The sequence below is a fragment of the Calliphora vicina genome, chromosome X (assembly GCF_958450345.1).
Source record: "Calliphora vicina chromosome X, idCalVici1.1, whole genome shotgun sequence".
NCBI classification, from domain to species: domain Eukaryota; kingdom Metazoa; phylum Arthropoda; class Insecta; order Diptera; family Calliphoridae; genus Calliphora; species Calliphora vicina.
In genome coordinates this window covers 6,632,653-6,645,860 of record NC_088785.1, presented here as the reverse complement: position 1 = coordinate 6,645,860, position 13,208 = coordinate 6,632,653, and the positions used below count along the sequence as shown (strand labels likewise).

Genomic DNA, 13,208 nt, shown 5'->3' with positions numbered 1-13,208 from the left:
TTGTTGTTTTTGCTTTTGGGCTTGTTGTATTTTTCGCCACAACAACCACAAGTGAATTGACAGTTCAGACCAAAGTAAAAAAAATAGTCAGCTGTTCTACTGAGTCTACTTTATTAATTTACTTTGAATGTGTTGGTGAGAGTAAGTGTATTGGTGAGAGGATTTATTTTTGCGAACCTCTGATCTACTTGCATGTGTTAACGCAGCCTTATGTTCAAGAGGTATTTCTTATTTTTATGATTATTTTTATTTATTTCTTGACAAAACCTTAAAATAATTCAATAAAAAATAATTTAACTTTTTATAGAAAAACAATTCAATTTTCAAATACATCTTTTTAATAATCATCATAATCACCGGGCCACAAAACGATTTTAATGAAATACTCAGGGGGCAAATTGTCGTAATCGAAATAAATTTCGAACGCAATCATAATTTTATATACATTTTATTAGATATCAAAAAAGAGAATACCAAAAATTAAAAAAGCACGTTCGAATAAGTATTCGATCGTATTGGACTGCGGTAATTAGCCCCCATAAGTTTGATTTGTTACAAAATCACATGGTTTTAACAAAAAGCACCAAAAGCGCCACAAAATATGGAAAAAGCGTAAAAAAATACCTTTTTTAAAAAAAAGGAAAAAATAAAAGGGTAACGAGATCAAAATAGCGTCATAAAATACCCGGAAAGCGTCAAAATGGCAACACTGTTGGTCAATATTTCTTCAACAATTGTTATGTTTCTTTCGTCCACACGTGAACATATAATCACAAAGTATACTTTGTGATATAATGTTGACAGTTGAGTTCATAATTATTTCCTATGGGCACCCCATGTTAATGATTCAGTGAAAAGATTGTAATTTATTTACTAGATAGATTTGCACGAAAAAGTATAATTTGAACGAAGTTAAAAGAATAATAAAGGACGATGGTACACATTTTGGAGAACAAATATTCTTGTCGTAGTATGTAGTTTTATTCGAAATCTTTTTGAATTAATATCAAATAGAGAAGAATGTTTTCCACCAGCAATTTTTGTTTACGGGCATGCTGGAACAACTGCAATTGTTAAAGAATTCTTACGGATTGCCAAAAAATATCAAGTATTTCGTGCCGTACACGTTAATTGCGTTGAGTGTTATTCCACAAAAATTCTTTTAGAGAATACTCTGTAAAAATTAATTTCCTATAGTGATAATCCCAATTTAAGTTGCGATAATTCTCTGAAAGAATTTGTAGAACAGTTGAGAAACAATAGTAGCAATGACCAAAATAGCTATGTTATTGTACTAGATAATGGAGATCGCTTACGTGGTATTAATGGAAATATGCCGTCGCTACTACGGCTGCAGGAGATGACCGGGCTTAACATATGCGTATTCCTCATATCCCAAATACCATTTGAGAAATACCACTCCAAAACTGGTTTAACTGATTTTATAACACTCCATTGTCCGCAGTATTCGAAGGCGGAAACGTTAAAATTTTTGAGTACACAATTCGAAATGGTTCTTCAAATGCTCAAAAGCCATATAAAGGCACAAGATATGAGTAATTCAGATTGTCAATATAATAATATGAACTGGCATAAGTGGATATTGTCATCGAAATAACTCCCGAATTCTTTAACAATTATCTGAACATATTTTGAAGTGTTTTTTATAGGGCCTGCCGCGATGTTCTTGAACTTAAAATTACGACTTGTAACTGCTTTCTTACTTACAAGGAGCCAGTATTGAATAAATCTATATATATTACTGATGTGTCCAAATTATGGCGTAATTTAGCTGCACCGTTACGTGCTGCATTATCTCGGGTCTATATGCGTTACGATAAATCGGAGAAACATGTAAGTATATATGAATTACATTGAGATTCTGAATTACACAACAATCTGTAAATAGAAATCGGTGTTAAGATTCAATATTTCGTAGATCAATAAACTACATGTTATTACACAATTTTTCAATAAGTATTTCGTTATTGAATTAAAATTCTGCACGTATACATATATATGGGAACAAATCAAGATCCCAGTACCACTTTATATTATAACTCTGGACACCGGTTTCGCTAAAATCACTTTTTCTGTATATCAAAATTTCCTGAAGTACTGTCATATAAATTCAAAAAGGCGTTTTTGATTCATAATGTTAATAAACAATACCATATTATATATCATATACATAAAAGTTATTTTAAAGCACTATTCAATGATACCCATAATGATCAGATCATTTTGTAAATATGTATGTATATAAGAAATTTACTATACCCAAACAGTGGTGGTCAAAACATATGCAACTAGCAACAGAATTTTACAAAAGTTGTTTAAACTGACCAATCTTGGAAAGAGTAATACTTCCAAATTCTGAGGATAATATGCCACTTCGATGAGTTATTCAGTACGATAACGACCCCAAGCACTCTTCACATGTTGTTAAATCGTGGTTAGCACAAGAGTTTCGGTAATGGAATGGCCACCACAATTACCAGATCTAAATCCCATTGAGAACTTTTGTGAAATCGTTAATCAAAGAATCGTCCCCGAAAATTGCACTAATTCAGATATTATGTTTCAAGAATTGGTAGATGCTTGGAACGCTATTTCTGCAAATTTTATTGCCAATTTGATAGCTTCACTGCCTAGCCGATGTAAGGCCATCATTACATAGGATTTGCCACCAAATATTAAGTTTTATAGACATAAATGTTTTAGAAGCAATTAGTTGCATATGTTTTGGCCAATGAAATATCAACCCATACGTAGTTTTTTAATATTTTTTTCCTTTTATATGCAAAAAATTCTGAATTAAATTTCGAATTCTTTGTTTTTTGAAAGCATTAATAAAAAAATATTACAAGCAAATGAATATTTTTGTTTACCTTTTAAACTAGTTTAAACAACGTTTGTAAAATTCTGTTGCTAGTTGCATATGTTTTGACCATCACTGTATATAATAGTAAACATATCATTGACATTAAATTCCAATAACTCCTAAACTAATAGAGAGCAACCAAAAATTTTAACATTTTTGTGCTTAGTTATAAGAGGGCTATCAACACCAAAATTATTAATATGCAAGCAGTTTTGACGATCTTGATTTATACCTCCATATGTATACATTTTATAAACTCAACAAGAGAGTAAATATGGGTTAGATGTACAAATAAGTATTAAACAAACAAAATTGGTGTAAATCTATCTATCTACAGTGGTGGCCTCCAATTTAAGACAAATACTTGAATTTTTTTCATCAACTGAATTTTAAGTGCGATAGAGCCAAAATAAAAGGACCTCTAAGGGTATGAAATTTATTATTAATGTTTCTAGTTTCCGAAAAATGTTTGGAAAAATCGGTAAAACATATATGGACAAAGATATGTGGAAATACGTTGACCCACCTCAGCGAGCATCCGCTGTTAATAACATTATATGACCGAAACTAATGGAACTAAAAATACGAAATTTGTAATAATAAAATTATAATGATATAATGTGAGAAAATATGTTTATTTAAAAAAAAAAATGTTGGTCAAGTTGTAGAAAAATTTTATGTGTTCATGGTGAATATGTATGAATGACACAGTCGAATAAAACACACTTGTGTGTTAAAACAGTCCTCATGCAGACATATTTGTGGAAATATTTGAAAAAATAATTGACAATTACATGGAATTTAGCAAACAATTTTTGTCTTAAATTCCTGGCCACCACTGTATATCAGGGGTGCCCACAACTTCCTTATGGAAGAGTAAACACCAATACATTTAAAGAAAAACTACTTTTTATTCAATATTTTTTGTTGCTAAAACCAATTCATACAAAAAAAAGAAAAAAAAAACTCACTTTCAAAACACATTTTTATACGATAAACAAAAACAAAATCTACATTGATGATCGCAGTCGTCAATGTTTACCAGCAAAGCATACGAAAGTGTTGTTGCTTTGAAGAACGACAAAAAAATAAGACAAAGTTGTTTGTGTATTTTGTATTGCTGATGCTGAGTGCTCTAGTGAGTATACAAAACACACAGCCTATAGATAAGAGCATTTACAAAAACAAATGAGCACCAAGAGTATAGGGCTTGGGCATGACTGATCTATATAAATAAAAATCAAATGTCGTTCGTTGGTAATTACATCAGTTGAGAATGGCTGGACCGATTTGGAAATTTTTTTTTTAAATGTTCGTCATAGTCCAACTTAGGTTTTTACGGAAAGAAAAACTGACCACGGACACTTTATTCGATTTATCTAAAAATGGAAAACAGCTGCACCGAAATGGCTATTTTTTTTTAAATGTAGTTTAATTTATGTTTTTACTGAAAGGAAAATTTACCTTTTTATGTAAAATCGGATGCACCGCACCGATTTGGTTATTTTTTTTTTTTGGAAATGTTCGTAGTAATCAAATTTAAGATTTTACTGAAAGATAAATTTACCAAGCCCACTTTTACGCCCACATTTTTCGATATATCTATCTAAAATCGCAGAACAGCAGGATCGATTTGAGTAATTTTTTTTTAAATGTTCTCAATAGTCCTCAAAAGTTTTTTACAGAAAGAAAAATTCTTCACGGCAACTAATACGCTTACTTATTAAATACATCTACAAATATGTAACCAAAGGCTTTGACACGGCTGAGTTAGCGCTGACAATTCTAATGATGAGGTCACTCAATTTCAAATGGGCCGCTATGTTAGCGGTAAGACATCATTGTCCAGATTTTTTGAAATGTGCCGTACATCTGGAAAATGGTCAAAGAGTGTACATTACTGAGGAGAAGGTATTACAACGAGTTGATCGACAGCATTGACCAGATTTTTTGAAATGCGCCGAAATGATTCCCGGAAATCCAGGTAAAGGTTTCCCCCATTTTTTTCCACCGACATGTCCATTAGGGTGTCCCAAAACAAAAATTTTTTTGGGCTCAATCATAATTTGAAAGCTTATAGGGTAGAGTAACTTTGTCAAGACCCTATAAGCTTTCAAATTATGCTTGAGCACCCATGAAAATAAGAAAAAAACATTTTTTGGGACACACTAGTGCCCATTTCCCGTCGCTTTCTGCCAGTTTACCGAATCAAAATCCGAACTCATCCGAAATGTGTTTCCAAACATTGCACAAAATTGCAAAAATCATGTTTCATTGAGCGAACGTTCTATATTGGCTGCGAAAAACATTGATGTCGACAAATTGAAGTTTAATATTCAAAGTGAAATTGTAGTCGAATTGATTACGTATAATATGGTGGATTCCGTTACTTCCCAAATGACGAAAAAAAAACTTCAGCTTTTAAAGTTACTTACATTTTTTGTAACAAAACTTTGCGATCAATTATTTCGCAACAAATGGCAATTAAAAGGTAATATCTTATGCCATTTGTGTAACATTTTTTTTAATTTAATTAATTAGTTTTTGTTATGTTATGTTTTTACTTAGATATATTTATGAAATAAATCTGAAATAAAACTTTTCCAAATTCCCTACTTGCAATTACTCAAGCATGAACACATTCTGTTTTTAATGATAATGGCTTCTGTGAGACCTAACTATCAACATGTTAAGTCATTACTTGTAACCAAATTTAGTGCTATTAAAGGAATACCATATTTATAAGCAATAAATACTTGTCTCCAATGACATTACCGTGTAAATAATGAACCCAAATACTATTGTGCAAATAGTGAATTTTGTATTTTAACTGATTACTTGGCAATGCACATTTTTTTTTTTAATTTTATTTTTCATTTTATTCATTGTAATATATAAAGCCATTTAGGCCAATTTAAATATACATATATTACAAAGCTGTAATCCTGAATTAATAATACATTATACACATAACTATATTTATATATTATATAATAAAAAAAATCCATATTAAATGTATCAACATACGTTTTATATTATCAAATCGATGGTTCCCAAACCAAAAAAATACATATAACATTGAAAACATAGAAATTGAATTCGATCCCAGCAGTGATATACAAATTTATTATATACAAGTTTCATTTAATTAAAAACAAATATATAACCAGGAAAACAAACTTAAGTATGGAGTCAATCATAGGAAAATAAATCTATTCACCAAGGGCATTGATCAGTTTAAGACGAAAGGCATTATTAGAGTGGGAGAAAACTCTCAGCTCCAAAGGTAAATAGTTCCAAGATCGTGCTATTCTCACTATAAATGATCGATCATATAATGAAACAAAAATTCTAGGAATTAAAATCTGTGGGTTCCTGGAAGAATGAGTAAATGAAAATCTAGAACAAAGTGATATAGGTAACCATTTTTCATAGTTCTGTAAAAGAAAAGTAAACTGCGATATTGTAAGTAATTATGAAAGAAATAACCAAGGAAACGTTTGAAATATTGTGAGATGTGCACCCTTAAACGTACGTTGAAAACAAATCTAATAATCATATTAAAAACTTTATTTAGTTTTGACAAAAAATAAGAATTTTACTGGGTATGTGTAAAACTACTTTTATTTAAAGCGATATGCTCTTTTAAATTAGCTATTATTTACATATGGAGGCTTCAATTGCAAAATATGGTTACCCACTAAAATAATTAGTAGATAAATTTGAATAATTAGCACTGGACTGATATTTCTAGTCCTCAAAAAAAAAAAAAAAAACACGGGCCACAAACAATTTTTTTGTCTGCGTCTGAACTTTTTGGAGTCAATTTAGTTATGACTTCAAAAACAAAAAATGTTGCAAAAACATATTATTCGAATTATTACCCAAGTTATACTAACTACTCAATGTTTTACTTGCATTATGTATGTGCTAAGTATTCCTGTTAGATTTTTTATAAAAATGTTCACCAATTATTCAGATTATCTCCGAAATTAATGAGCAGTTAAAAAATAAATTAACACTAAATATTCGAAGCAATTTGAATTAGAATCGGATAAATTTTTCTCGAGTTTTTAAAGGTTAGTTCAATTCAAGAAATGTAATTTATAGGCTTATAACTTCCTTAAAACACATATGTATATATCAAAATTGAGTAATAAATTCCTTACCACAGAATCACTGCTGGCCTGTGTAAGAACTCTACAACCACCTTAATATGCGATCCGTGAGTCTATGTAAAACTTATAACAAAATTACTGCTCCCAATCTTGACGATAATTTGATAAAACTTGGCTTATACACATATACTATGTGTTTTTATTTGTTTAGTGGATTAAAGATTACAAGCTCTTAAATGTCAAAAGTGGATGAATATGTTTTACTCTACTTTGTGTTTAACACATTCAATGTAGATACATATGTGTATCTATATTCATATATTGTTTGAGCACTTAACATTGTTCTAACATGACACAATCGTTTTAAAACCTAAATCACTTGTAAGTTGCAATATTATGTGACAATTTTTTTTTTTTTTTTTTTACAAAATAATTATTTGTATGAACTAAAAACGTACAACGTACACAGGGAGATGATAAACGAATAAATCACATTGATTTGCCTAGTTTAAGTTGGCCTTGTAAGTTTTTCAAAAACAAATTCTTGAAATCGGATATCGATTTTCTTATCAAGATTTAACTACCATTTGTTTTTATTATTATTATTATTATTAATATTAAAATAAACATTATTATTTTTATTACTCAAATTATTATTAATTGTACACATACTTTAATATTCTGTTTATGTTTATGTATGTCATTGAAATTTAAATTACAAACAAAATATAAAACCACGGACGGAGAAATAAATAATTGCGAAAGGAAGCCAATTTGTATAGAAAATGTATTATTTAAATCACAATGTTGTTGGAATTCGTTCCAACCCAAAACAATACAATAATAATGAAAAACTACGACTAAATATTCCAAAAAATCTAGATTTAAATTAATGCTAAAAATTACATCAAAAGTAGAATATCCATAAAAAAATTTAAATTATTGAAATAAAAAAGTTTAACAAAAACACACACGCTCACACATATGTGGCTTATACACACACACACAAATAAATAAATAAATATAAACAGACAGATAGACCGACCGACCGCCAGACAGGCAGACAGACAGACGCAGACACTCATTCATAGAATGCGTCGTGCTAAAATGAGTGAGATCATTCTGAAGTCACATAGAAGGAAAAAACATACATCAACTAGATATTCAACGGAATTGTGTCTATATTATAGTATCTACTCTATACATAGGATTGTACTATTCTCTACACACACTCATGTATACATAGTTATGTGGATCTAAACAAAACCATTACGTCATCATTAGAGTTTATAATGTCTTTAAAATGTTCAAATCATATTCGTGCAAATTCGTAACTAAAACTAGAAAAATAACAAAGCAAAACAAAACAACAAAACATAACATAACGCACTACACACACGACATAGAGTGAGTACAAGACAAGTTCAAACAACCCATTTAATTAAACTGACACAACTGGTCGTAGTTTAGAGATTTTTGTCACCATCATCATCCATAAACTGATGCCGATCTCTGTGTAATTATCCAAAAGTCAGAGAATTTCTTGAATAAAAATTAAAAAGTTTCAATTGTTTATGTGTCTAGAAGTCTCTTTAAGAATAGTAAAGAAAACTTAAGACTCATTAAATAACCCACAAATTAGGTTTCATGTTAAGGAAGTATTAAATCTAGGTTAAGCGACCGTAATGAAATCTACTCGGAACAGAACAGCTAATCATTTTTGGGATGTAATATTTGATACATTTGTACTTATTTCATATTGAAAAGTTCCGTAGTACTCCCGCGACTTAATGCTTTTTAGCATAATTGGCTTGATAAAAAATATTTATTATTGTTATTTTTAGAAATATTAATGAATTAATATATAATATGTAATTGGTTAAAACAAAACAAAAAAAGCAATGAACGAAATTTGTTTACATCAGTCTATTATATAGTTAGGTAAAATTCAATACCACATAACTACAATTTTCAAAATTTTACAGGAGAAGAAAAACCTGTTTAAAATAATATTAGCTGTACCATCAACTTCTAATTAATTTTGTCTGAAAACTTAATGACATGTCTTTTAATAAAGTATGTCCGAAGAAGTACAGAAATGGTTCCTCCCTACCCAAAACGATCCACTAAGAAGGGATTTTTCAAAATACGAACCTTTTAGGCGAGAAAATGGTTAAATTCGATAACCTTATATCTTAAATTTTATTATTTCATTTGAAATTATTAAGCAAATTTTGAACTTGGTCCTGGAGTCATACAAAAATTAACTAACAGCGAGTTATTTGAAACTCGAGAGCCAAGGTGTAAATTGTGCCAAATCCGGGTACTTTTTTTAAAACATATTTTTTTCTTGAGCACATGGAACAAAGATTTGAATCGTTGGAGACATATCTGTCACAAACATTTTTGGCATAGTAGATTAGTTTGCATTTTCTAACTTGACGCGTGTTCAAGAGATAAATTGGTAATTTTCTCCAAATACATAGTACGCTTTTAAAATATTTTATATTAGTTAAAATATCGTTATAAAAATTAGAGTGATGTTAGGGAACAAACAGGGACAACTATTGATACTTTTTCATTCCCACGACAGTCGGTTCTTCGCACCGGAATGACCCGAGTTCACTCGGCCAAGGGCTGTCAACTCAGCAAACACTGCTGCTACAACAACAACAACTACTGCTTTTGACGATTTAATATCTCGCAACCGTACACCCGTTGTGAAATATGATCTAATCAACAAAATTTCTTTCGTTGTGATGGTAGGGGTTGGCATTGCTGGGTAAGGTCCCAATTATATTGCTATTGAAAATCGGTCCATAAATGGCTTTTTTGATATGTAATTGTTAAAATGAGAATTAAATAAAACATTTTGTTGTATGTTCAGATCAGCAACTACCAATGCACATTTTATATGGTACAAATATATTTAGCTCCACACAAATGGGACCACCATAATGAACATGTTGTATCTTGACATGTTTTTATACCCTTACAACTTTGGGATGTGTGTACACTAGAAATGCCCTTAAAAAATAGATTTGCTTTGGATGGGTCTTATTTTGTTCGTTAGTAGCTAAAACTAACTACTAGAACACGTGCCTGAAATCAATTGAAAGTTGTAAAATTGGGAGAAAAGCTTCTAGAGAAAATTATCTTTCTAACAAAATAAGACCCATCAAAAGCAAATCTATTTTTTAAGGGCATGTCTAGTGTACACTAGGGTTGCTATACGGCCTTCAATGAGCTTAATTGTTTAGTTATTTTAAGGCTCGTCAAGTTATAATCTAAAATAGAATTTGTCAAGCTAATAAATATATGTATTTCAATTTAAATGATTTCTTTTCGAAACTGTTACTTCGTAGCCAATACCTATATTTTGATGAAACGGTTCTGAACTAGTTCTTCATTTTTGGAATTTGTTTTGTTGTTTCTCAAAATATATTTACTAAATAAATACGCGCTTATCGATTATTGGATTTATTATATTGGATAGATGTCAACAATACTTTATAACGTATAAAAACACAATAAAAGTTACAATAATAAATAACACGTTCTATATTTTGTTATGTTAAACCAAATATTATAAAATAATACATTGTATTGATTTAATGTAAACAAAAACAAGTAAGAATATACATACACATAGGTAAATTAGCAAAAACCTTTTTTTCAAATTTCAATAATTTATTTTCGTGAATGATTTTCGGAAGTCCGCCTTATATGGGAGCTATGACTAAGTATGGACCGATCACCATGAAATTAGGTCGTGTGATTTATGTATATATGAAGCTTATTTCTGTTGAATTTTATGTGGATACGAAAATTTTTAAGAGATTTATGCTCGCCTGGTTATCGGGTTATGTGCTTATTTAGTTATTTCAACAACAACAAAAATTCATTGAAAAATATAACCAACTTTGCCCAACCCATACCTATGTTTACAGCTTATGTGGTTATCTACTTATTTCTAGTGTTGAAAAATAATTCAAATTTATTTCAAAAAATTGATTTGAATTTTATTTATTTTTTGTTTTGTTTTATAAAGAAAATTGAAAAAAAAATTGAGAATGGTATCCCCACTAACTAAATACTTCGGAATCGTGATATCTTCCTGGGCTACCAACATTGTGTGCAATATGCTTTGTATACACAACATTCAACTTATTGGAATATATTCGTTGGCGAAACTCTCGCACTCCCGTATTAAGCCAATTCATGTACTTCTTGTACTGATCGAATATTTGCATCTAGAAGAGCAAAATGCATACAGTCAATAAAATAAAATTCAATATTTAAAAATAACCAACATCAAAGGGTGTTCACAATACACAGAGGTTATTTTTAATTTTATAACCAGATAACCAACAAACCGTGAACACCTTATTTATATTTTGGCCATAAAGCTTGATATTACATAAATGAATAAATAAATAAAAAAATAAAAATAAATATTTTCATGACTTCCGTATATATACAACTTATTAGGAGCTAAATTTGTGTAGATACCTATATAAATTAAACAATCCAATTTCGGGAGGACGTTTGTATTGGGGCTAGGAGAAATAATAAAGAGATTTAAGCCAGTTTCAATAGGCTTCGGAACAAGGTTTAGATGGAGCCAGCCAGCTAGCCAGCCGGCCATATGGACGAACGTTTAATCGACTCAGAAAGTGATTCTGAGTCAATCGGTATACTTTAAGGTGGGTGTTAGACTAATATTTTTGGGCGTTACAAACATCTGCTCAAATGCATTATACCCTCCCCACTATGGTGGTGTAGGGTATAAGTATATCACATGCATGCACTTTTGTGGAGAGAGAGTTTGTGAAGAGTTTTATCTACAGATTTTTGAACTATTGATGTTCTCACTGTTTGACGATCTAAGTTGAGTCTTGTTTTTCTCGATTTTTAATTCAAAATAACACAATCTCTTCTATTTATGTATATACATATGTAAGTCTAAAAGCCCTAAAATTGTTTTAATTTAATTTACAAACATTGCACGGTGGTAAATTCCGGCCAAAAATGTTTTTTTTGCAAATTAGCACATGCTTTTATAAAACAGTTAGCAGTTAACCAGTTATTAAGGAGTTTTTGCGTGTTATTTTTATATAAAAGTTAAATGATTTGGTACTAGTTTAAAATCTATAGAAACTAAATTAATAAAAAGTTTGAAAGGCCAGAACAAATTAAAAGGGGCTATTAGAGGTTAAGTGTAAATTACATCTAATACTGTAAAGTATCAACAGTAAGTTCTATAAATTTCAGCTGCAATTATCTGTCATTCTAATAACCAGAACGATTTCAGTGCCTACATATTTTAAACATTTTTTTTTGTATTTTTTTGGTCCATTTCATAAAGTATGAAAGTTTGAGAGTTATTTACGTCTATGCTGAATGGACAAACCATGTATTTTTAATTATAAACCTAATTGAAGCCATTTACAAAAATTATATACTTTTTTTGATACTTTTATAACGTCAATGTTTATTTGGCCAACTCCTATATGCAATTTATAATATTTTTTGCGATGGATCAAGTGTGTTTTTCTTAAATGTACACAAAATTTCAAATTTTACATGAATAACCTAACTTTTTCGATAATTTCTAAACATCCACGTTTGTTTGGACAAACCCGACCATTTTTTCAATGGCTTATGCTATTCTTCATTTTTGGACTAAATTTCAGGCATTTACAAGAATAACCTAGATTTTTCGATGCTTTTAAATCGCCCATTATTGTTTGGACAAACCCTGTATATGAAATCCGAAATTTGAATGACCAATTTTTTTTTCGATCACATATTTTATTCTTTATTTTTGGAATAAATTTCAGCCGTTTACATGCAATTTTTGATACTTTTAGGACGTCCATGCTTTTGTGACCAAACCCTGTACTTGAACATCGAAATATTTATCGATCGTTTTTTTATGTTATTCTTAATACAAATACCAAATTTCAAAAATTTTTATGAAGAAATAAAGAAGTTATGGATTTTTGGCCGGAATTGACCACCGTGCATTGGTATATTTTTACAGTTTGATTCTCGAACAGTCAAGCAGAACTTTCTGTTTTAAAAAAACAATGTTGTATGTTTATTTTCATGGAATATTTAAAAAAAAAAATAAAAAATTTTAAATATTTTTTTTCGAAATATTGAAGAAAGAGCTATCTAAACTATTTGGGACACATTTTGCT

At 29.9% G+C, this 13,208-nt stretch overlaps 1 protein-coding gene and 1 pseudogene across 3 annotated transcripts in view; one reads left to right on the top strand and one right to left on the bottom strand.

Annotated features, from left to right (window-relative positions):
* Positions 1–13,208, bottom strand: part of Ank (Ankyrin) — a 91,741-nt gene that overhangs the window by 73,009 nt on the left and 5,524 nt on the right. The window lies entirely within an intron of this gene.
* The window catches only part of LOC135962847 (origin recognition complex subunit 5-like), a 29,498-nt pseudogene continuing 17,223 nt past the window's right edge, over positions 934–13,208 (top strand).